The sequence below is a fragment of the Cygnus olor genome, chromosome 16 (genome assembly GCF_009769625.2).
Source record: "Cygnus olor isolate bCygOlo1 chromosome 16, bCygOlo1.pri.v2, whole genome shotgun sequence".
Classification (NCBI taxonomy): Eukaryota; Metazoa; Chordata; class Aves; order Anseriformes; family Anatidae; genus Cygnus; species Cygnus olor.
Genome location: NC_049184.1, coordinates 6,723,381 through 6,744,732, shown reverse-complemented (window position 1 = coordinate 6,744,732; position 21,352 = coordinate 6,723,381). Strand labels below are relative to the sequence as shown.

General features: G+C 38.6%; 1 protein-coding gene across 9 annotated transcripts in view; it reads left to right on the top strand.

Moving 5' to 3' along the window:
• SULF2 (sulfatase 2) overlaps positions 1-21,352 on the top strand; it is a 158,684-nt gene that overhangs the window by 11,591 nt on the left and 125,741 nt on the right. Inside the window, exon 4 of one of the 9 annotated variants that reach the window (XM_040575816.1) lies at positions 16,069-16,155. The exons of the other annotated variants lie outside the window; for them this stretch is intronic. The gene's annotated coding sequence lies outside the window, so the exon portion shown is untranslated. The remainder of the gene's footprint in view (positions 1-16,068; positions 16,156-21,352) is intronic. 9 annotated transcript variants of the gene reach the window in all.

Sequence of the window (21,352 nt, the reverse complement as noted above, 5' to 3'; positions counted from 1 at the left end):
TTTTTTTAGAACAAAAATCTTCAGTAGCTAGCTGGGATTTTCCACCACTTTGCAACTATCATGCTGGGGTTACTTGTTTCTTTTAGCTGTATACCCTGGCTTCTTTAGCAATGGCAGTGTCCTCTTCTGGCTTTGACATCTGTTTTCTGTTTGTCGTTTGTGTTTGTGGGTAGAATTACTGTGTCTTTTGTGACAGGCTGTAAATTTAGGACACTGAATCCTTCTGTTTTCAGAGTAGGCATGAATGTATATGAGATGCTTCAGGAATGGAACCTCAGCCACCTACACGTTGGTTTGGATCATCTGGTTGTTGGGGTTAGGTAGGGTGCTTTTAGTTCTTGGCTAAAGGGAAAACAAATGTTTTGGTTGTCCTTGGGTGTTAGTGTCAATCTTTGTCTACTTTCTCTGAAAAGCAGATGAAATTTAGGGATCTAGAAGCTGTGGATCACTGTGTTTCTCAAAGCAAAAAGGAGCAACCTGTAGTTGAGCTAGCAGCAGAAGTGGCAGTTCAACCATCCTGTGCTTCCGTGACAAACTTAAGGGTATTTTCAATTCTGTTGATAGTCATTGAACTGAGTTTGACTACCTCCAACGTGTGTGTGTGTGTGTGTGTGTTTATATATGTAGATTTTGCCTAGAAGCTAATGCAACAGCAGGTCTTTTAACCTGGCCTATCAGACTCCTTTGGAAACACTGAATTAATAAAGATAATTAGATCCCCCCCCCCCCCAGCTTTTTTGTGAAACTTGTCTTCCGTTTGATCTGTGATGTTTTCTGTTTGTTCTGTGACATTTTGCTTTTCCTCCTCTACTCTTCCATACTGTCCCTATATCCTCAGGGATGAATTTGGTTTCCTCCTATGGCTGAACCATGTATCTTCCCATTTCTCAACTGCTCTGAAATAAAATGTACAGAGATGGTAGCTGTGGTATTGTATAAACTATGATCTGGCTTTTCCAAGCATAGTTCTTCAGTAAAGTCACTTCGGAGATGAAGTACTTGAGTTTAGTTTGTAGAATAGAAAATATTAGCGGGGTGTCATAATTCTCATTTATATAGCGACTGAATCACTTTTCTGTAGAATACTTCTAGGAGCAATAGATGGCATAGGATTAAACAGACAGGACAAAAAAAAAGTTGCCCTACAGAAAACAAGGACTTTGCAGCGTGGGCAATCAGCTGCTTCCAGAAGAGTTCTGAGAGCATGCTTTCAGATGGTATATAAAAGGAAACTGGAGGGTCTGTACTCAGACCTTAAGTCTCAGGTGACTTGCTAAAGGACCATGAAAATTATTCTCTCATCTGGATATTCTTTGTCTTTTCCTATCAGGTTATTGCTTACTTGGCAGATGTACCCAGGCTGAGAATTGCATGATGTGGAGGACACTGCAGTAAACCTGTTAAATACTGCTTTCTTTGGTATGTTTTCACTCTTCAGATGCATGGTGTGTATAAACTGAGAATTATTGTAGACACATCTACTAAATAACAATGCTGAAAACCTTTTGCCTCATGAGTTTACTTGTAGGAAGACCTTCTGGTTCCTTTAAAGGCATTAAAACTTGCATTTCTGATATGGTTTGAATGTATTTTCACTTGCAGTTCTGGTTTATGATTTTAAAAAGGTTTCTGTGACAGAGAGCTCTTTTTCATCGCTTTTTAGCTTCATATATTGTGGTGGGAGATTGTGTATGTAATGAAAGGTAGCAGTCATGAACTTAAGATGGTCCAGACTAAATACACAGATCACTGGTGAGATGTTTGGGTTTGAGAGACTATGGCTTTCTCTCTCCTCTGTGATGGCAATACTTCCTTTATCTCTGAAATGAGGATTTTGTGCCATCCTGCAGGTTATGAATACTGAGTATCAAGCCATTGTGGGACATCTGTGCGCCTTCTGCAAATACTTTGACCTCCTTTTATTTGAAATAGTTTTGAAGAATAAAGACACAAGTTATTTTATAGGCATACTTTTTTGATGCTTAATTAGCATTGCTACTAACACAAGAAGGAATTCTAAAAGTGTATTGTAGAGGCTCGACTTATGATAGGAGCCCATCTGAGCATTTTTGTTTCCATTTTCTGCCCTTTGTAGCCTGTAGGTATTATTTTATAGTTCATCTTTTCTGTCTTCCTTAAGAGATGGCAAAAATTATAATGCCTGCTATTCTGAGCTCTATTGAACAGTCAGTGTTGCTGGATAGGCTTGCATTCATCCTGTCAGATGGTACCAAATGGGAATGCCCTATGCAGATTTCTCTGAGAGGCTGAGTGAAAAGTCTGGGTTGAGTCCCACTCTGAGAAGCATGTTTATGTAGGTTTTGAAAGCACCTTTGCAAACTGGTTCAGGACTGAAAAGAAGGTGTTCGTCGCTAGCTAATAAAATAATGTTGAAATACAAGGCATTTCTGCTAATTTAACAAAATACTTCTGGAAGTACTTTTTGCTTCTCATCCTGCTTAGAACTAGGTTTTGAATGTGTGTGGCTTGCTATACGTAGTGTCTGTTCACACCAAACTGAGTTGTGGCTTTGAGGGGGGGGGGGGGGGGGGGGAACTTACAGGATATCGTGGAAATGAAATAATATTAAATATCTTTCTAGGTAGAGGAATTGTAAGTCTTCTTTCTTCCCCTGCCCTTGGTTGAATTCTGATAGGGGATGCTAGAGATCCTGAGTTACAGAAAAAATGTAAGGGTTTAAAAAGCAAGAAATGTAAGAGAGCACACCAGTTTTGCATGTGAAATTATACCTCCTTTCCTATCTATACATAGGGCATTCTCAGAAGTTCTGTTTTAGTGCTGCACTTGTTCACAAGTTTCTTCCCCTGTTGTGTTCTAATTCCGTGGCGGGAGGGGGATGGATTGTGTGCCTGTGACTGATGTGTGTGAGAGCAGCACCTGCCACTACACTGACATTGTTGCTCAGGTTTTCAAACTGGACTTCATCAGTATAAAGTTGTTAAGGTCATGCCAAAAATGGTTTCTGCAAGAGCAGAAGCATAGAATATCCTGAGTTGGAAGGGACCCACAAGAATCACTGAGTCCAACACCTGGCTCCACACAGGACCACCCAAAACCTATGTGTATGTGCATCATATATCCCAGAAAGATTGTCTCTGTGGAGACTGCCGTAAAATCAGTCATCTTTCAGTGTGGTATAATCTTTCAGGGACTAAAATATCTGGTTCTTAACACTAATAAAATAAATGCTTCAATGCAGAAAATCCTAAAGCCCTTAGTTAACAAGAAAACTAAATATGTGCCTAAAGGCTCTGGTGACTTTCAGCCTTTTGCTTTTATGAGTACAGAATTGTTGCTAGGAAGATTCCAGTTCAGCCAGGTACAAATCTTACAGCAGAGAAGACTGTATGATGTACGTATGATGAAATGGAGATTAAATACACAAGCACCTGAAGGACAAGCGTGAGCACCCTCTTTGCAAGATGTTCTTGGTTCTTGTTACAGTCAAATATCAGGTGGTTTAGAATTGTTCGCTTGGTAAACCCCGTGTTTTTGCAGCTGAAACCAACTCTAACAAAGGCAAAGAAAGTGAATACCTCTGGATCATATTTGGTGAAGTGTATTCCTTCGCAAGAATCTGACCTGCTGCCAGTTTTCTCAGTTTCATGCGTGAGCAGATGGTAATACACCTGGACAGCCAGCTGTCTGATTCACTGACGGGCTGATTTCTGCCCATTAGGTATCAATATAAATACAGTTAGGAACTAGGATGTGAAACTTCTAGAGTTGTAGAGTAGGTTTTCGTTGTCTAAAGTCTTTGTTTCGACTGTGCTGTAAGGCACACTCATTTCTGAGCACTGACTGTTTCAAGCCTCGAGATGAACAGTGGGGCTTTTTCTTCCCCTTCCTGTCACTGATACTTTTACTTGGATTTGTTTGGGTGGGTTCAGGGCCAGCAGCAGAAGTTGACTGAATTAAGAATGACAGTTGTTGGATTCTTGGATTTTCTATTATTCACATATTTCTAAAATAATTACCTCTAGGCCAGATACTTGGCTATTTCTAGGCCCCTGCCATTCCTGTTTTGCTCTAAGGCAAGAAATGAGAGTTCCCTTGCATACGAAAGTCTCCAGCGTAGATCTAATGCAGCGGTTGAAATATCAGTGAAGTTGTATTGATTTCACAGGCAGTGGAGCGCTCTACAAATTGAACAAATTAGGTGTCCAAATAGAATTTCAGAATTAAGTTACTATTAGATTAGTATCTCTCTTATTTTTTTCCTCTCCAACCTATTGGTTTACCAAAGTAATATTTTTTTAATTTTATTTTCTAAGTTTATTGGTTATCTTCAAAACTTCACAGACACTTTTATTTTTTAATAACGCTGTATGTTCTACTGCTGTAACAAAACAGAATACGATTTTTTTTGTGTGTGTATAATTGCCTTTACACTGTAGTAACTTTTGGAACTATGAATGAGCAGTCAAGCAGAAGCAAAGCTGAGGCAAAAACTCTTGAATGACTTCTCAAAGCAGAAAGTAAGCTTTATTTAAAGTATTGCTTGCAGAAAGTGAAAACCAAGGTTTTGCAGTCAATTCATAACGTTAATTTCTGAAAGAGGTGTGTGTGAGAGCATGTGCACGTTAAAGATTTAAAGCTATTTAGAGAATCCAGAGAGAAAAGATAGCAAAGCTGAAACTTGCAAAGCTTCCAGTATTTTCTGTGACTGTTACGGTAGGGTAGATAAGTTAGGTTACTCCCTTGCTTTAATTCCATGTGTAAAGAAATTTAATGGAGACTGTGCCTAAGTGTCAAGGGAACTTTGTATCAAATTATTAACACTAATTTTGAGCTCTTGATTTACATATTAGCATATGCTAAGCCTTTTTTTATCCTTCATCAGCTAGCATGTAGTTAGAGGCTAATAAATAGGACTGTGTAAGCAACCCTGTAGAGCAAGCTTGTTGGCGCAGAGCTCCTGACACCCATGCTATGTGTTTCCCTTCAGCTGAATTCGAATTAACATTTGTAGAGGTTTTTAATGGGTCTGTAAGCTGCATGTTCAGTTTATTTTTCCAAAAAGTGTTCAGTTTGTGTGCTTTCAGACTATTCTGCAGTATGAGCAAAAGCACAGTAAGGGGGTGCAGTTGGATGTTTATAGTGCATGACATATATTTAACTGATACTTAAGATTTTTCTACTGAAATAAATGACTTTAAGTACATTATTTCACACCGAAAGTATTTCAGATTAGGCTTTGTTTTGTAAAGGAGCAATGAAATCAAACCAGAAATACTGATTGCCAGAAGAATGTGACTTTTAAGTGAATTAAGTCGAGATGATGTCATCAATGATGTGAGTAAAACAGTTTCAGAAGTGTTGCATTAAAATTAGTTATGCTGCCAATATGAAGATCATCTGTTCTAATTTCTTTAGGAGCTTTGAGATAACAATAGCTGCTGAAATGCTGAAAGCAGAGATAGCAGAATATCTTTCCTCCCTTTTCTTGCCACGAGGGGCCCTTTCTGCATACGTGGTTTAAGTAACAAGAATGGTCAAACACTTTGGAAAATGTGGCCCATGAGGAAAGGCTAAAATCTGTTTTTTAGTCTAGGAAGGACAAGACTGAGGGTAGACGTGAGTTTTCAAATAAATCAAATCTTACTGTAAAGAGGAAGGGGATAATCGGTTTTCCTCAATCATTGGAAACAGGACAAGAAATAATGGCTTTAAATTTCAATAGGGATTAAGGGGAGATAGTTAGAAGAAATTCTTATTTGTAAATCTGGAAGAGATTTTTGGGGGGAAGTTTGAAGTCTGTGTTGGAGACTTAAGGCCTAGGTAACCCAGACAGGGGTTGGAATGGCTCGGCATAGCTGGGAGTGCCTGGCAGAGCTGGGTGGATGGGACAGTTTCTTGAGGAAATCCCTCCAGGTCTGGTCAGTGATGGGCAGTAACACATTGGTCTTTGTCTTCTGTAAAAAGAGATGCGTGCTTTTTATTCTTGATACGTGGTGTGCAATAGAAACTGACTGAAACCTTCAAGAACAACAAGCTACGGCTGAGGTTCAGTCTAGCAAACTGCGAAGGTGATTTGTTTTCTGTATCTGACAGATTTGAAACTATTGGAAAGTGAGGTTGAGTTAAAACAAATCTAAACCAAGGTCTGAATTTCCTGCCTTGCTGATTGTCTTTAGAGATGTGTTTTTGTCAGCCACGTAAATTAAAGTTTCCTGTTGACACTGGTCTCTAGCAGACACATCACAAATCTTAAGGAATGAAGAAGTTCTGTGGTGTGCTCTTAAGTGACTTTCCTATTAATGCTTTTGAAGAAGGGGGGGGGGAGGAGAAATTGTCTGGTTTCTCTTCAAATATACTCCAGAAGTTGATTACAAGCCTATTGTAATATGGGCTCTGTGTTTGGTTTGGTGACTCTTAGTTCATTTGCTTATTAATCACTTTATTTTTGTTTATTTTGCTGATGACATAGAATTATCTACCACAGTTTGTGGAACTTAAAGAGGATTTAAAAACACTTAATCAGCCACAATATGCCGATATTAAAACACTTTATTACTCTTACTCCCTATCCCTTCCTTGTACATGAGGAGAAAAAGGTCTGGTTAGTTTGGGTTTATTTTTGCACAACACAAGCTAAGCTTGTTAAGTCCTAGTCAATCATAATGAAATGTTTGAGCATATGTCAGCTTCCCAGAAAATTGTATTGTGTAACACAGCACTTCACTATTCTGACAAGCTGAAGAAATGTTTCCAGTAGAGGAATCAATCAGAGGAAATGAATCATCATCTGTGTGTAGAGGGAAAAGAAAAAAAGGCAAAAATATTGTCCTCTACAAATTAGACTTAATTTACTTTATTGTGGAGTGAACTGTGGCTACCTCTAGAAAGGTTATAACCTAGAATAGCCTGTGACATTGCAAATCAGTGTTCAAGTTGGTTGTTGTTGTCACCTTCTGTGTTTGGCTGATACAGAGGGAAAGAGCAGTGGCTGAGGAAGTAACTTCCTTTGAACATTTGATAACCAATTCTGTTGCTAGTGCTGCATCTTGGCAGGAGTTATTTCATGTTCTCTTACAGTAGCCTTGGGAAAAGTGACTTTCAGGCTTCTCTCGGTTAAATGTATCTTCAGTGTTGTATCATCTTGCAAAGGAAATAGCCTAAGTGTACTTGTTCCATTATATTATCTCTTGCTGAAATTAAAAAATAATAATAATAAAAAGTTCTATATTGTCTCTTCTTTGTAAGCATTTGTTTGGACTGTGATTTTCACAGTGACTCCCAAAGGTTTTTTCTGGGTAGTAGTTCCTAGTTCTTAGCCCTCCATTGAGTCTGGGGCACTGAGAGATGAAGAGCAGGGAACTAGCTTCAAGATAGTTGCGTCACTGTGACTAGAATAAGATTTTTTAAAACAAAGTACCTGAGAAGGAGAGGAAATTCTTCAAAGATAATATTTCCAATGAGGGAAGAATCTTATTTCTCTAGTAGTTAAAATAAAAATAATAAATTTGTTAATTTAAAACTGTATTTTGAGTCCCATGTAAATTTCATACTTCAGAAGAAGCAGCAATTAAAATTGCTTGTCTTCTAATGACCTACAAATGTGTTTTGTATGTTATGAAGATAATCTTGTTCAAGTTGACATATGGTAAGGATTCTTTGACTCTTAGTAGGCAGGACTGTTTTTTTCCTCTAGCAAGTTGCACTTTGCTTTTTGCGTTCCATTGTATACATAGTGGTGTTCTATTCATGGCCATACAAGGCTTTAAATAGAACCTGCCATTTGTGTGTCTCATGAATCATGCATGTGTGATACATTATTAATCTTTAATCTGAGGATTTAAGTGTTGTCACTGAAAATATGCATCTAAGCCTATTTTAATATTACCATGGCAGAAAGAAATAACAAAATCATTAATTACACTTGTGTTTCTTAGGCATGGTTTAGATAAAGATCAAATCATTCTGTTTTTATTTATGAAAGCTTAAATACTGGGACACAGATGGACAAATAACATTTAAAGATAGAGGTGAGTTACAGAGTAGTTGATTTTAGCATTATCCTACCTGTAAGAGCCACTTTACATCAGCTAATGCTCATGCACTCAGACCATGAAGTATTTATCTAGGTTTATCATAAGTAATACCAACCTTAGAAGGAGGAAAAAAAAAATGCTCAGATTTTAGGAAGCTTTAGTAGAACATCTTACAGTTCAGTGCATTATAGCAATAATGTTCCCGGAATTTAGCAAGGTGATTGTAAAGAACAAATGTATAGGAAAAGCAATGCCAAAGTCTGCAAAATGCCTACAAAGCTCCCAAGAAATGGTTCAGATGCTTTCCTCTAATTCTGATCTTCTGGTTTGATAATGAGTTCAAGAGAAATACGAACTATTTTGTTTCATTAAGTTATGCATGGCCAGTTGGACTTCATTTAGTAAGCTGGCTCTAGGTTCAGTTAGATTCTGGTTCAACTTTTTTCCTGTTTCAGCCTTTCTGTCAATATTTACAAGTTTGTTGCTGTGTTTTTCTGTTTGTCTATTCAAAAAAAAAAAAAACCTGTCATGTGGTCTAAGGAGCTCTACTTATGGCCTGTTGGAACTAATTAGAAAGAAAACATGTTCAAATTCAAAAACAGTAATATGGCCAAATTTTGCATGGTGCTAAGCTGCGTTAGTGAGTTGTTGCGACTAATTGTACTAAGAATTTGTTGAGATGCTTTGTTAATTTTCAGGCAGAGGCTTGCATTTTGTGGACTAATAGAAGGAATTAACTGAGAAATACAAAGAATCAAGTTGAGACTTGCTCACTGCAGAATGTGAATGTTAGAGAATGGTAATACCACTGGTGTTGTGGTGAATGTGGAGTAGAGAGGATGTCATAAACCCCGGTGGTGTAGTCGGGGCCACAGAGCTATTGCAAAACAGAATTACATTTGGAGGTAAAACTAGAGGTGTTTTAAAATCCCTTTATAAGGGTGTTAAAGGGAGAACTTTTTTTTTTTGAACAAAGAGCAAAGTTTGAAGCTTTTGGTCTTTGCTGCCTGCACTGTTCTCAGTGTTCCCATTCCAGATTCTGACTTGCAGTGCTTGCTTACCTCTGAGACTCTGCTCTGACCTCAAGGTTTTCTAACACTAGAGATCAATGTGTTTTGAGTAGGTTAAGTGTTTGATTTGTGGGATTCTTACATAGGGGGAACCAGTAGTGAATTTCCAGGAAATAAAATCTTGTTGGTGTAGAAAAGGTGCTGCCTGGGATATTCAGCTGAAAGGGAGCTGGGAGAATATCTTCAGCTAAAGCAGAAAATGTAGCTGGAGTAAGTGGAAGTGGCTGCTCAGAGAGCTACAAGGAGATGGAAGGACCAGACCACCTAGTAAATTTGTTCCAGTGCTTGCTTGGGGTGTGCAGAAATCATTCCTATGGCTGCTGAATAGAAGATGATTGAAACCTCAATGCTAAAGGTGACAGAGGATTCTCCCTTCCCCATTTCAATGTTTTTTCCTCAGAATTGCATCCTGAGCAAGAGATGATCTTGTGTTTATGTACAAAAAAAAAAAAAAAAAACAGAACTGTGCTTTCTTGTTCTGTAATTCAAGTATTGATTAATCATATGCAGATATAAAAATCCAATTTAGATGAAGCTACAGTATTTAAGCAGAGTTGTTTAATTCTCAGAATGATTCTTGGGAAAGAAATGCTTGCCTTGTGATTTCCTGATTGTACTTTAAATTATTTGCTGGCTGCTGCAGTCACTGGCCTGCATCAAAATACTGCACTTGTTCTCAAATCTGGAACTTACTTGACTTTGTCTTATTTTTTCACTCTGTATTTTAGACCCAGTATGTGTTTGTATGTGTTGGATCCTTATACTGCTTGTTACCTTCATTGAAAAGGTTGTACTTCAGATTAACAAGGCCTTTTTGAAGGACGGTAATTATTTCATTTCTACCTCCAAGTTCACTAGTGCCACATGTTAGACTTAAAATTTTGATCCACACATCCCGTCATTGAGCTAGTTCTGTTTGTGTACTGAATAGCACGTCTTATTCGCAGCTACTTTTTTGTTGGTGTTTTTCTTACATAGCAACAGAAGAGGCACAAGTGTTATTAATAACAGGAGGCTAGCTGCAAACATGACAGCAGTCATGGAAATTCTGCCACTTCTAGTGCTTGGAGCAGCTGAAGTTAGAAATCTCTTAATTAGACCCGATGTAGCTACAGTTAGCTTGAAAATTCATGCAGACAAGCTTTCTGAACCCTCTCCTTTAGTTCATACTTGCCTAAAATGATGCAAACCAAGGCTATGGGATAAAAACCAGTCATAAATGTTTAATCTATTTAACATGGTTCATTGTTGCAAAGTTTGGGCCCTGTATCGGGTTCCCTGTTACAGCTATTGAGGTAGTTTGTCCCTAGAAGACTGTATTGAAACAAAATACTTGCATGCATGTTATTTAGGTCCTGATCAAACTCTTAGTAAAACCTAATGTTTTGTTCTTTGTTTTTTTTTTCCTTAACCCATATTATATATTTTTTTATTAGACTTGTGTATTAATTACTTCCTTGCCAGCCCTCTTCTGGGAGGGAAAGCTTGCTTAAGTATTTTCCAATGCTAAAAAAAAAAAAAAAGACTGCATACAATGATAAATATTCTGTAATTGTGTGTGTTTCACACTTGCATCTAGAACTATTTAAATTGTGTGTATACACTGTACTTTGTTTCATCAAAATAATGTGAAATTCATTAAAAGTGGTATGAATCATAAGGACAGACTTTGTGCTTTGGTATCCAAGATACGTTAATGTGCTGATAAGTTACTTGTTTTCCCGCTGTGAGAACTGGTTGCTGTATTTGATCCTTTAGCTGAACACAAACTAAATTAAATCTGCAGTGACCTATATTGTGCTCCAGCTAATGACCCAGTTAACCTCTGGTTAATTTTGTGTCTCTTGGTGTCCTGGGAACAGGGACATGTTTACTTCAGTTGCCACAAACCTTTAGAAATGTGCCACTGGCATTTATTATTCTAGAGCTGTGTGTTTTAATAGAAATTAGCTAATGGGCCATGGGGGTCTGCAGAAGTTGTAGAATGCCAATGAGGAGTTTCCTTTCGTTTTTCCTCCACCCTGATTTACATGACTAAGCTTTTAGCTTTTCTTGGTTTTGTTTTTGTTTCTTGAGTATTGATCTGTCTCCTGTGGAGGAAACAAACTGTTTGCTTAATGTGCAGGCCGACATTATGGCTGGCAGCTTCCCAGAGGCTCCCCTCTTCTGCCTGCTGAAAACGGCACTAGGACCAGCACAGATATTGGCAGGGAGGCTTGTAACTAATGCCATTTTATTATTGCATGGCTGTGTTGTGCAAATAAATATGAATATGATCAACCATAAAATAATTACAGTGGTCTTGTTTAAGGGTGAATATGAATAACCCCTTACTCTAGCAGAAGTAGGATTCTGTTGCAACTGGGTGGGCTCCTCTATGAAATCTGCCACCTTTTTCAGGAAATTAACGTGCACGGATACAAAAACTGGCAGCAAGGAAGAGTGATTATCCACACCCATTCATAGCAACAGTCCTTATGCTCGCGTCCAGAGCTCTTGTCAGAAACACCTGAATTTAGGCATAGTTTTTTTGTTGTTGTTGCTTTACTTTCCCTGCCTCTTGCAAGGGAGGACAGCTGTGTTGGCTTCAAAGACCCTACGATGGGTGAGAAACAAGCCAGAACCTAGCAGGTGAAATCTGAAGCAGCGTTAGTTATGTAGCGAGGTAATAGGTCTCTTGGAACTGCCAGCAGCCAGGAGTAGGTGAAGAGCCAGGTGGCTGGTGATGTTTACTCCCTCCCAGCAGCATGGCCCTTCTCTGATCCAGAAATGATTCTATGAGATATGTGTCAGCAAAATAAAATGATTTATGGTTTTGTATCATGGATGGGGGAAAAAAAACTCAAAGGTATTGGGTGACTGCCTCATTATATTATTTATACATGAGAGTATGATATCACAGCAGTACCACAGCTGCACGTGAATACAGAAGATCTAAAAGGATAATTGTCCCAGGTTTTGTCCCAAGACCAGTTCATCTGCTCCTGTTGACAATTCTTGCCTTTTCCTGTGTAAACTCCCGCTGTTTTGCTTTTCTCTGCTTGCAAGCCATTTCTCCACTGTAACCTGGGTATCACAGGTTGATCAGAGTGTGTTTCTGGGTGGTCCCTGAAGCACTAGTTAGTTGCAGCGGTGCTTGGTGTCTCCTCAATCACTGAGCTGCATTCAGCATGACGTAAATGCTCGTTAAATGTTTCACTGCCATGTAAGCAACTGATGAAGTTTGCTTAGGGAAGTTTGCATAATGGTGAACACAGATGGAAAAGCGTTTCACTGATACCTCTCCCTCGACTAATGGTTGCTCAGCCTGCCTACAAACATTTTTCTCCAGATGTGGAAAGATTTGTAGGCTTGATCTTAAACTCAATTTCTAGAGACTGGGTAGATTCAATTGTTAGCAGAAGAATGGTCTCAATCTAAATTCAAACTTGCAAGTCTTTTTATTGGTTTGGTTTTGTTATATTTGTTTCTGGGCTTGTTGTTGTTTTGTTTTTGTTTTATTTTAATAGCAAACCAAAAATTAATTTAGCCCAGCCCTGAATACTACTGATTCACAAAGCACCAGATGAAAGTGCTATCCCTTTAAATAGAGACCTGTAAATACGAAATTTACATAGAAATTATATGTAAAATAGAAATTGTAAGTATCACAGAGTGGCCAAGGTTGGAAGGGACCTCTGAAGATCATCTAGTCCAACCCCCCAAAAATATATTTTTCAATACAGAATTGTTCTACTAGTTCTAACTGGAAGACTATTTTCCAGGTCTGAACTCTTTCCATTAAGAATTATACTGTCAAACAGTCCATTCATGCAGGTTTAGTTACCTTTTTTAAGCAATAGCTGAAAAGTAACATTAGTGTAGTGCCTTTTAGGAGGCAAAAGTACAGGCAAGTTGAAACAGAGTTCAGATCATTTCGTGGACAGAAAAACTGTTGATAGCTGTTAATCGTGATATGATGTAACTGTAGATGAGGAGATTTCCAGTTATAGGCTGCCAGAAGATAGGAAGATATGCCAAGGGAAGATTCACATACTCCATTCCTCTAATTTTTTATTATATATTTTTTTGCTGTGTCTCAGCAGTACTCCAAGAATACTGGGCTAGGTGAACCTTTGATCCTTGCCCAGAATGACTTCTGTAGGAAACTCCCCATGTTGCCATTGTCTCAGCAGACTACTTTTTCCCTCCAGGTAACTTTCCATCCCTTCTGTGTCAGGGATCTGTTAAGTGAGGCATTGTCCAGGACAACCTGAACCTGTTGTGCTGTGTAGAACATGTAGTGGTTACAGACTGGGGCCTTGAGAGACAGCTGCTCTAGAGCCAATCCTTTCTGCTCTGCTTGTTCCCTGAAGTTTGTACAAATTTCCTTTGGGAATGGAATCCTTTTTTATTTCACTTTTGCCTGTGGCAGCAACAAGAAGGAAGAGCTCACGGAGTGCCCCTGTTAGGCCGCAGTACAGCTGCTGTGCAGAGGACAGGTGGGAACAGTTCTGCAGCGGTCCTGAGTCCACTGCTGGCCACTTAAACAGATGGCTTTAGGGGGACAGGGGGGCTTGGGCTGGTTTGCTGAGATACAGGACACTTGTTCAGAGACTTGTTTTATTTGGAGAGTTTTTTGTGAGCTAAGAATTGTTGCTTAAAATGCACAATGCAGAGACGGGGAGAAGTTAGTCCCCCAAACAGATTGTTGGGAATGGGCTCTGCTCAGCCAGGTGTCTAAGGCACCACACAAAATAAACTGCATCTGTGTTGTTTGTGTACTTTGGGTATCCTTTGCCAATTTTGGTAGAGACAAGCTACCTCCACCAGCTGGGCAAAGCTGGCACTCACTTTCATCTGTCCTCCTTTCCTTGTTACCTGTAGGAAAAAAAAAAAAAAACAATAAAATCTACATTCCTGAGAGAGGACTTTATCAATTTTTTTCTCCCTCCCTTCTAAGAGCCTGTCTATAAAGGATCCACCACATCATATCTGACTGGGCGCTACAATTCTGCACCTTAATGTAAGGGGGAGAAACTTACTATAAAGAAACAACACTGAAGCTGTGTGTTATATTGGTACAGCGTGAGTGAACTTAAATGATGGGGAAAAAAAGCCCGTTATTTTCCTCTGGGTGGGTGTTTTTTGGTTTTGGTGGTGTTTTCTCTTTGTGTTGTTGCCTTTTTTCTTTCTTTTTTTTTTTATGGCAGAGGAAAAAGCAAAGTATCAACCTCTGTCTTGTTTTGCATTTCTTGAGAATTAAGTCTAAACGTAAGGAATTTTAAGTTGCAAGATATTAAATCCTTCCTGCTTTACCAGCTGAAGCATCTTGAAAATGCATACTTCTTCTGTCAGTCATCAGAGAGCACAGGGCATCCTGTGTGCAAAGGGAGCTGCAATGCCCCACCGCTTAGTCCCTCGTCTTTTCTGTTTATGAGCTTATTCTGTCAGGGTCTGTTAGTTTTGGTATTGTTAGAGTTTTAACAGGATTTCAGACTTGTTGGTGGTCTCCATGGGTCCTTTCCCTATTTCACCTCTGAGTATTCCTACTGCTAGAGGAAAAAAGCAACTGTGACTGAGAAGATTGGAATTACACACAATGTAATTCCCTTTTTCATAAATTTATAAGGGAGTTGCTTCTCTTGGTTAGTGGCTGAGGAGACAAATTGCAAACTTTTGTTAAGAGCGGGAATATACTCTTTGGACATTTAAAATCCTAAGCTCGGTGATATTGATTTATTTTTAAACACAAAAAAAGACAATAAAAATAAGTTATTCTTATGTAGGTATTTATGTTTCAGTTAATTTGTACAAATCTGCAATCAGTGCTATTGAGCCAGTGTAAGGAGGAGAATTTATTTAGATTAAAGGCCTAACCTGAGTTCCTTCAAAAGCTGCTAAGAAAATAAACTGAGTATATTGTATTGTGCTCTAGATAATGCTGTCATGCGGTATGTCTTCATGTTTGGTTTTGCAATAAAACGTACAGTTTTGCCTCCCTGTGGAAGGGGAAATCTGGCATCATGCATTCATCTCTTATGAGTAGGTTGTGAATACCTTACAATGCAGTGCAACTTACAGTAGTATCAACTTTCTAAGATTAAAGAATAGAAAAATAAGAAAGATGAAGGAAAAAGCTGAAACGTTTCTGAAATAGTTATATTCAGTGAACAGCATTTCTGAAATTTCTCTGAAATACTATTTTTGTTGCGTACTATTAGCAAAAAGCTAAACAGTTTTAAAAAACAAATGATCTCAAGATAGTTCATATAATAATTATCACTGTAATTAATGATTCCCTTGAATTGCTGTTATCTTCCTTACAGTTCATTACTTCAACACTTAACTAAACTTCTCAGGGCTTATACTTTTTGTGTTTGATTACCTTCTTCACTGTGCTTCTCCGCTGACACAGAGGATAATCTTGAGGCTGTGTACAGTGTGGCCACTTAAGGAGAATTTAGATACTACCTCTGTGTCTCAAAAGATTCAAAATACTTTGCGTAAGTGTTCTGTAGCATAAGTTGTTATGAAGAAGCTTATCTTAAGTATTTGTGCCACGAAAATCATTCTTTCGAAGTATAAAGCACTGCAGTAGGAAAAACAAACAGTATATTATTTTGAGACTAAATTTTTATTTAGAGACCAATGTGTAAAAACCAAATTGGGTTTTGATCTTGCAAGCGTGACTGGGAATGGTCTGTTAAGGACATTCATGAATCTGCCTGTTTAGTCTGATGGATATGATTTCAAAACCATTGTTTCTAAAGGTTAAAATGTGAAACTGCCATATAATTCTAGGGGAAAGGAGTTGCAGGATGTGACTGTTTATGGATACCGACTCCAGTACTTTCTGCATGATTTAAATATATGTTTTGGGTATTGGGATCTATCATATTAGTTTGCTTTTATTTTCTAATACTCTAACTAAAAACTCTGAAACAAAATACTGAGCTTTTAACCTCTGCATTTTTTTCTTTCTTCTCTTGGTGCTCTGCAAGTATTCTGAGCCTGACAACAGCTGATTGCCAAGTAGTTTTCAACGCAGAGTGCAGAATGCCATTTCCACTGAGCCACCTTTCTTCAAGGTAGAATGTAACGACATCATGCCCTCTCCAGGTAGCCCAGATGCCCAAGATAGCACTGATTAAGATAACTTCTCTTAAACTTTAGTGTTTCTTCTAAACCACAGTGGTGCAAAAGTAATACCTTACTCAGAATATTTTCAGAAGGAACAAAGCATGACTATATCAAATTTTGTTGAGTTAGTTTCGTTGGTTTCAGTCCTTTAATGTGAATAGAATCATTTGATTTTTTTTATTCCCATCCAGCTAACTCAAAGCCTGCAAATGTCACTTTTCTATAACACCTGACTGTCAGAGTAAAACTCAGCAAGTGGAAGATATATGGAAAAATATTTTTGGTGTGGAAAGTGGGGGGAGAGAACTGCTAAGTCCATGAATTTAATGCCAAGTTTCATCTCTCCTTTATGTCATGTTTGGTTTTTGCCTTTTTTGCCTGGGTATTAATTCAGAGTCAGTTGGCTTCAGTACGGTTGCATTAGTATCCTTCAATGTAGAGAGAAAGTGCACTTTTACCTCTTTAGACTATTTCTCTTTAAAGACATCTTATTTACTAATCAGAAAAAGTTGGCCTTTAGGCAGATACGCTGTCTTGTATTTGTTGTTGATGCTTGTATCACAAGTAAACCTCTTCTGTGTGTACATGGTGAGATCTTTTGGGATTTTCTTTTTTGTTCACTTTCACGTTTATGAGAACTCGAGGTTATAATGTAGAGAACAAAAACTGATTTCTTTTTACGTGTATCATGAGTCTCGAATGCCCTGCTGAGGGCGGGTGTGCCATGCATCCAGCCATTCAGGACTGCATAGGAGCTGCCATGAAAAGCCTCTACTGCTCAGCTGCTCGGCCCCTGCAGGGACACCTTACGATCCAGGAGGTGTGCTGCTCCCTTGCTGCTGAATGGTGAGTGCTGTGGCTTTCCTTGTTCTCAGGTGATATGTTTCAGATGCAACTGATGAATTCTCTGAACAGCAGAGGAAAGGAGAGGCTCTGACAAACTACAAATGGGAAGCTCTGTAGCCACAGGGTCAGGATGCTTGACTGAGCCCCGAGCGAATGCGTGCATGTGTTGTTGGCATTTTGCAGCAGAGGAAATACCTTCATTGGCCTTTCTGTAGCTATGGTCATTTGTCCAAGAGATCTGTATGTTTAACTGTGATGATAGGTGTGTTACAGAAATTTGGAATCTGTTATTTTGAAATTCCTGTGTAGTGTTATTACAGGAATGTATGTGGCCTATAAACAAGTAAAAAGCAAATGCTGATCATTCACTTGGCACATTTTTTAAACTTCAAGTTTTAACTCTACCCTCCTTACTCTGTGTCTTTTTCTGATGGTGGCTGAAAATAGAGCTCAAAGAGGCTTTCAAAAGAGTATTAAAACATGAAATCAAAAACATTTTTAGACTTGTGGCACTAGGAACTTTCCTAAGGCTTGCTTCAGATATGACGTGGCCATGCCTAAGGTATTAGATACACACCGATAGAGAGAAAAGAGCACCGTGTTCAATATAAATGTAAAAAAGCCTTAGACGCTGCTGATTATCTGTCTCTTTGCATGAATAACTACAGCAGCTTGCAGATACAAAGGATTTGGCAGAGACCAAAATTGCAAATCCTTTGCAACAGCACTGCTCTCAGATTAAGTTCCTGTGAAATCTTTCCTCAGCCACTAATTTCACACTCTGGGGATGGAATTGTGAACACTTTATAGCATATAAATCTTGTTTTAATAACAGCTTCCTTGAGCTGTAGTATTTTTTTAAGGAATTGTTGTTGGTGGTTTGATAAGAAAATAGTTTATATTTGTAGTATATAGTATAGGTTGTTAGATATTTTATTTTATAATTGTAGCATCCATGATAATTCAGAGAATGTTGGGAGAGTGAGTCCCAAAACACATTATTTTAACAGTACAAACTCTCTTTCTCTGGCTGTTATGAGCAGGAATAATAAAGTAGCTTATTAACATCTGCTTTATATTGGAAAATAAAATTTTATTTTTTGCAGTGGCATTTTATATGCAACAGGAAGAGAACTTAAAGTGAGTAAAGCAGTTTGTGAAAACTTCTGTATTAAAACATTGCCCATCAAAAATTGGTATTTGTCACACAACTTTTCTGTATCATTTTTCTTGAAAAGGGGATTCTCTGTGGTAGGTTAAAGCCCAGAAAATGTGTAAGTGCTGCTCTAGCCCAGCCAGCAGCCACGCTGGGAGAGGGAAGGGGTGGAAGTAGACTCATTACCTCAGAGAGTGGTGCAACAGACTTGAAACTCTTCCCCAAGAGTTGCCACATATATTGGGCATTTGGGCATATATTTGGTACCTCACAGCCCTTTTCACCCAATAGCTCTTGTCCTCCTCCTGTTTCCTTACGTAGAAGGTCTCAGTCTTATTTTGATGCGATTGATTTGAGGAGGGCAGTGAAGTTGGGAAGTCAGTGTGGTACAGTGTCAAGGGATAGGAAAAGGGCTTCCTGGGAAGCCCTGAAAATGTTACTGTGTGAAGCCTGAGGAGCTCTGTTTGGGTTACTTTGCAAAGAATATTGTCTAACACATATTTGCAGTTGTATTTGAAAGTGCCCCTGTATTTGTCAGATGTGGTTCAAATCAGATTTGTTGCACAATCTATAGGTTTTTATAAGTTCAGATCTTTGGGGGCAGTGGAGGGAGGACCACAGTATTCTTCTGATTTAAAAAGTGTAAATCTGCAAATGTATTTGGGAAAAGTAAAAAAAAAAAAAAAAAAAAAAAAAAAAAAAAATGTTCATGGAAAACTGGTTTGTGTTTGTTTTTAGTGAATGGAAGTAATAAATTTCATTCATCCATTGTAGAAACATAACATTATGTTCTTTGTAAGAGCAGTAATTTTTTTTTCTGTCAAACATCCAGTATTGACCTTGAGTTCTGTCAACAAAAAATCCTGTTCTAAGAACCCAGCTTCTTGCTGCACTCGTACCAAAGTGAGCAAATAGGAGGATGCAGAAGTTGGGATTTATTGTGGATGGTGTGCGTTGCCTTCTGGACTGGTGGCGTGGCTTTTTACTGGATTGGGATCTCTGTCGCTTACCTCCTGCTGCTTGGGCTGGAGGTGTAGTTGTGAGAAGTAGTTCTTCAGCTTCTGGCGCTGGGTAGCCTCTAGGAGAGCCTGAGGTTGTAATGCTGCAGGTCTCAGGCTGAGGAGTTGAAAATTTGGCATAGTGGAACTGAATAATCTGGTCTGTCTGTATTTACCATTTCTGAACAAAATGAAGTTTAACCCTTAATTTATGGTGCTTTTTTTTTGTTCCGATTTGGTTTGGTTTTGTTGTTCTTACCCACTGCTTTTGTGCTTTATATGTATTTTAGGAAAATTCACGTCGCTAAATCAAGTGAAAAGTCAATACACTTCAAGTTTTACTTTTGTGGGTTGCAGGACCATGATCTCTTTTCTGATGTGGTGCATAAGTGATAAATTTTAATGTTGCTTCTGTTAGCAGGAGTTAGATGAGGAAGGATCTTGCGGGGAACTAGATGTAGGAACGCCTGGCAGTTAACATCTGTAACTTGTATAAGAAACAAATCCTTCTCAATCTACCTTCATTTATTAACTTGGATTTTAAATAGAGATACTTTGGTAAATTTAGAAATGTGTTTCAGTTGTTTAATCTACATGTGTGCCAGTTTAACCTACATAATGTGCAGTGATGTTGCTTTCTTTTTGCTTGATGGGAAGTTGTCTTGCAAAGTTACCGTAATGGTGACCAGTTGGTGGCAGTGGCAGTGACTCGCTCGTGTGCGAGTTTGTGCTGAGCACGAAGCTTGGGTGTTGCACTTGGTTGAGGAACAGCTCAAATGTTGTCTTCAGCTGTAGCCATGGTTCAGTTTTGTGCTGCCAATACAGCACCCAGCTAGCAAGCAAGAATGTTTCAGTTTTAACACCTCTCTTTTAACCAGAGATTCTTTTTTCAGTTGTTTCCTGGAATCGGATTGTGTGTCACTTTCCATTCCTCCGTTTGCTTGTGTTGAGCTCTGGCTACAAAGCAATACAGAGAGTTTCAGCTCTCATAGGAAACAATGACATACTGGTTTCCATCCTCAACCAAATACTTAAGAAATAAACAGTGGTCATCTTAGGGAAAAACCTGAAGCAAATTCCAGCTGTAAATTTGTGATGCCACCTGTTTGTAAAAGAAGCTGCAGTGAAAAGTCTGTGCTGCACGCAGCCTCTGTTCTTTTCGTGCTTTTTCTGCACACCGTGCCTAAGGTATGGCATAGATGGCAAGTTATGAGAGTCACAATCAACTATAATTCGAATGTAAGATGTTTAATTAGCTGCATAAAAAAGTAAGAGAAGGGAGAAGAACTCTTGGAGACCAGATCTCTTCAGACTTCCTTCTGAGCATTCTTGTAATGTTATAGAAGTTGCTTTAAAATCAGTGGCAATGGATAGTTCTGTTTCAAATGAAGGTGCATAAAACTCAGATTTGTAGAGCTATAAATGCACAAAATATTTGGTGCTTATTGTATTGGGCCGTACATACTAATAAAACGTACATACTACTAATCACTTTAGCATCAGCCTAGCACAAAAATCAAACTAAAATCTTATATGGTACATTTTGGCTCTGCTTCTCTATTACAGAATAATTTAGACTAGAACGGGCCTGTGGAGGTCATTTAGTTGAATTCCTTCCAAGCAGGGATGACTCCAAAATTAAATTGTAATTTATTGCTCCCAGTCTTTTCCTTAAGTATCGACTGTCTCCTTCCAAATGAGGTGCACTGAAGTAATATTATGTCTGACCTATTAATTCCATCCAGTCAGCCTCTGTTATGAAGATGGACGTCCCTGATGTCCTGGTATCTCAGCTCGTGCAGAGTGCCATGAAGATACCTGACTGCAACAGATTTTAAACAAGTTGAAGAATTTACCAGAGAAAATCTGGAGCTTGTTTTGACATATTGTGCAACAAAGTTCTCTACATGGCAATTCTAGAACATGCTGCAAATGAAATCTACTCGTCAGTGCATGTGCCAGAGACAGTCAGGATTCAGTGTGGCTTATGTGGAGATCTGTGCTGCCACGGCTAAGTTATTTTTACTGGACTATTGTGCTGCTCTTTGAGCAGGGGTGGCCTGTGTAAGCCCACGTAGTGCAGGCAGTTTCAGTAAGTTATCAGCAAGCCTGAAAGGATAGAGGAAGTTGAATGAAATACAGGGC